Here is a 4559-nt window from a genome sequence, read left to right as displayed (position 1 = left end):
CTAGCACTTTTAGAAATATATCTCTATTTCCATAATTAAAAAAAAAAACACCTTTTACTAAAGTAGTTTTGTAAATTTGATTTTTTAAATTTTGTAGTAGGGGGTTTTCTATTTGATAAAATTATATCGGCAGTTTATTCAGTATCTGGTCACAGTGAAATAGATGAAACATTAATTTTCAGTAATATTTTCCTTTCTTTTTTTTCAGTAATATTTTCTAACTTTTCTCAGCTAATGTCACTTAGCTGAAAACAACATGTCTTGCAGAGCAGTTTTGATGACATAAACTCGGTGTCTTGTAAATACTTTCATGCTTGTCACAAAGCTTGTGAAGATCACACCCTCCACTTCAGGGTCTGTGTTGTGTGAAAAGATTCCTTTAAATTAGAAAAAAAAAAAAAATAGCAGCTTTTACAATCTAAAATGTCCATATCATAAAAGAACACTCAACTTGTGTAAGATTGTTTCTAAAAGGACATGTCAGCTGCAATCAAGTTCAATGCGTGTGGCAAATGTTAGAGGGGCACTCATTTTTTTTTTTATTTAAAAAAAGTTAATGTTTTATTTATTTTTAAGACAGAGGAAGACAGAACATGAGTGCGGATGGAGTAGAGAGAGAGGGAGACACAGAATCGGAAGCAGGCTCCAGGCTCTGAGCTGTCAGAACAGAGCCTGATGTGGGGCTCAAACTCACGAACTGTGAGATCATGACCTGAGCCGAAGTCAGACCTCAACCGACTGAGCCACCTGGGTGCCCCTAAATTTTTTAAATTAAAAAAAGACTCATTAATTTTGTGTTTGTCAGCACAATAACCTCAATATGTCCACCAAATAATGGCCTTAATATCACTAAATATCTGTAGATCTGGAAATAAGTACCATAAAACAGCTTTCTCTTGACTACATTTTTTCCTTCCTACCTACCACCCACGAACAGAGAACAACTAGTGTTTAACCAAGGATGAAGAAAAGGTAAAAATTTTTATTTATATAAATCCAGAAATTATAAGTTTTTATGCAAATTAGGAAGTTTTACACTTATAGAACAAGTAGCACCAGGAAAAACCATCCTAGTTAAAGATATCAGTATGTAAAATTATATTAGTTTTTTTTTTCATAATATTGAGCTAGGACTTGTCTTGTTTTGCAACTCACTTCCTCCCTCCACTTGCTCCAGGTATAGATACTGATGCTCATTAGAAGAACACATTTCATTATTAACGTATGCACACGTGTCTGGGTGATTTATGGAGAGAAGAGGTCAAACAGGTAAGCTAAAGAAGATGGTGGGATACGGGAAAATGAGAACCAAAATATTTACCATCCATAGTAGCTTAATCTCCATAGAGAAAAATATCCTAATAAAGGACTAACCATACCCCCAAAAAGTATAACCAGTGTTTAAGTGTCCAAGGAACAGAAAGAAAAACAGATCATATGTAGTCTCAAGGCACAATTACAACAAATTCCTAAAATGTAGAAATATGCTATGTAACTGTTTACACTAAAATAAAATGTCAATAACAATCAGATACAGGAAATAAAACTTATTATATGATATTAATAATCATATAAGTAATTCATGGATCAAATAAAGATGGTGAGAATACAAACACACGCATGTGCACAGACACATGTAATTAAAACACTATAGATCAGGGGTGCCTGGGTGGCTCAGTCGAGTAAGCATCTGACTCTTAATTTGGCCCAGGTCATGATCTCTTTGTTCCTTGGTTTGAACCCCTCTTGGAGCTCTGAGCTGACAGTGGGGAGCTTGCTGGGGATTCTCTCTCTCCCTCCCCCTCTCTGATGCTTCCCTGCTCTCTCTCTCTCTCTGTCTCTTTCTCAAATGAATAAAATAAACTTTAAATAAATAAATAAAACACTATAGATCAGTGCTAGTGGAATATAAAGCTAAATAAAGAAAAACAATAACAATATTAAAAAGGTTAATTAAAATTTTTTAACGCATGGATTTTAAATATTTAACAAAGAAAAACAAAAACAAAGACAGCTACAACCTATGGAAGAATTGGGAAGCAATCAAAGACAAAGGTAGAAAACCGTAAACTATAAAATAAAGTAAATGGATATATATACACATATATATATTTTCCATTATATGGTACCATCACTTGAATTGTGGTATATTTTTGTAAGTAAGGATAATGGTTCTTGAGACCATGTCAATATGACCTGACCAATCAGGATATTCAATCTTCCTGGAAGGTTTTTCCAAATCACGACAAAGACTAAACCAAGAATTTTCAGATTCATCAATTGCTACCCACTTTGCAATAGGACTTTGAAAAATTGTATTTTTAGGTAATTAAATGCCCAGGACAGATCATAAATATCTTGAGGCTAAAGGTTGTATTCACCTTCAGTTCTATTTTAAATTTCTACCATTTAAAAAAAAATAAGTTTCTTTAGTTTTTGAGTGAGCAAGAGAGAGGGGGGGATCAGGGGATGGGCAGAGAGAGAGGGAAAGAGAGAGTCTCAAGCAGGCTCCACACTGTCAGCGCAGACCCTAATGTGGGGCTCGAACTCATGAACCATGAGGTCGTGACCTGAGCCGAAATCAAGAGTTGGATGCTTAACCTACTGAGCCACCCAAGTGCCCCTTAAATTTCTTCCCCTTAAAAAGAAGAGTTGGTATGAAAGACAAACCAATTAAACAAATAATGAAAAGAATGGTATATATATTTTGGACCGAGTTTCCTTTTTTAAAAAAACTCATCTGAATTTTGTGAGAATGTATCGCAGTGCAAAGACATATTGGAGGAGAAAATAATCAAGAGGAGCAATGGGTTTGATGAAGGGAAAATTTCTGTCTTGGAAATGAATTTAGGATAGATGATTTTTTAAGAGATAGTCTTCCGTTAAGAGCCATTAAAACCCTTTCTCTCTTTTTTTAAATATAAAATTTATTGTCAGATTGGTTTCCATACAACACCCAGTGCTTATCCCAACAGGTGCCCTCCTCAATACCCATCACCCACCCACATGCCCTCCAACCCCCGCATCAACCCTCAGTTTATTCTCAGTTTTTAAGAGTCTCTCATGGTTTGACTCTCTCCCTCTTTAACTTTTTTTTTCTTCCCCTCCCCCATGGTCTTCTGTTAAGTTTCTTAGGATCCACATAAGAGTGAAAACATATGGTATCTGTCTTTCTCTGTATGACTTATTTCACTTAGCATAACCCTCTCCAGTTCCATCCACGTTGCTACAAAAGGCAATATTTCATTCTTTCTCATTGCCATAGGGCACTTGTACCCCAATGTTTATAGCAGCACTTTCAACAATAGCCAAATCGTGGAAAACCCTTTCTCTTAATTTCACTCATTGTGAAATCTCAAGGGTGGGAAGGTCGGCAGATGGAGGGGCTCACTCAGTCCCCTGTGGATGGGAGAGGCGGGCTATGTACCACAGATGTGAGTCCCTGCTCCAGCAGACCCTCCTCCGCTTCGGCTCTACCTTCCTAAAACACAAATTATGGATGGCTTTGCCATTGGGTCTCAGCTATTTTGAACTTGGTTGCTAAAATTTATTACTTACAGTCATGTGTTTAGACGCTTGGAAATGCCTGGAGGTTTTTGAGAGGGCAGAGATCAATTGCAGCCCTAATATTGTCATCGTGCACTACTGTTAGATACAAATGTGCTCCTGATCCTGTACCTCTTAAAATTAGATATATGCGGATATGTGTGTGTATGTGTTTATGGAGCTCATACATTTAAACATTAGAAACTGAATACACTTTCTAAAAGCCAAAGAGATATCAAAGAAAAGCTAGAACTACACGGTAAAAGCAGATGGAAAAAAAAAAAAGAAACAAACAAAAACAGATTTTATTTAGGACTAACACAATAGAGGAAAAGAGACCCCGGTATATAGGGGACTAATAGGAATTTACAGCTAAGGAGTAGGGTAGGGGTCAGTGGATGTGGAATTTTCATGAGAAAACATCAAGGGTGAGGGGGATTCTGGTCAAACCATTTTAACAGCATTTTTTTGTTGAAGACAGTCCAGTGTGATTAGGCACCACCAGGGCAATGGTGAAGGTGGAGGCATTGATAAGATATCAAGGATGATCCTTTATCAAGAGTTGGGGTGGGGCACCTGGGTGGCTCAGTCAGTTAAGTGTCCAACTTCAGCTCAGGTCATGATCTCGCAGTTCATGAGTTTGAGACCCTCATTGGGCTCTGTGCTGCCAGCTCAGAGCCTTAAGCCTGCTTTAGATTCTGTGTCTCCTTCTCTCTCTCTGCCCCTCTCCAGCTCGCACCCTGTCTCTCTCTCAAAAATAAATAAACGTTAAAAAAATTAAGCGTTGGGGGTTCTCACTTTGCAAGATACTTGCTAAAACTGGATGTTATAAGAGGGTATGGAGATGGGCCTATGAGAAGGTTCAGACACCTGACTCAAGTTTGGTCAAGAAAATAACTTTTGCCACATGTTAAAATGTAACATTTCAAAATGTCAATAAATTACTTATGGAAGAAAAACAATTTGTCCAGTTACAAGTTGTGATTGTTGTTTTCAAAATAATTTAGAGAAAA

This window comes from Panthera pardus, unplaced genomic scaffold (assembly GCF_024362965.1).
Source record: "Panthera pardus isolate Hobbes unplaced genomic scaffold, ASM2436296v1 HiC_scaffold_16, whole genome shotgun sequence".
Taxonomy (NCBI): Eukaryota; Metazoa; Chordata; class Mammalia; order Carnivora; family Felidae; genus Panthera; species Panthera pardus.
Note: the sequence above shows the minus strand (reverse complement) of the source record.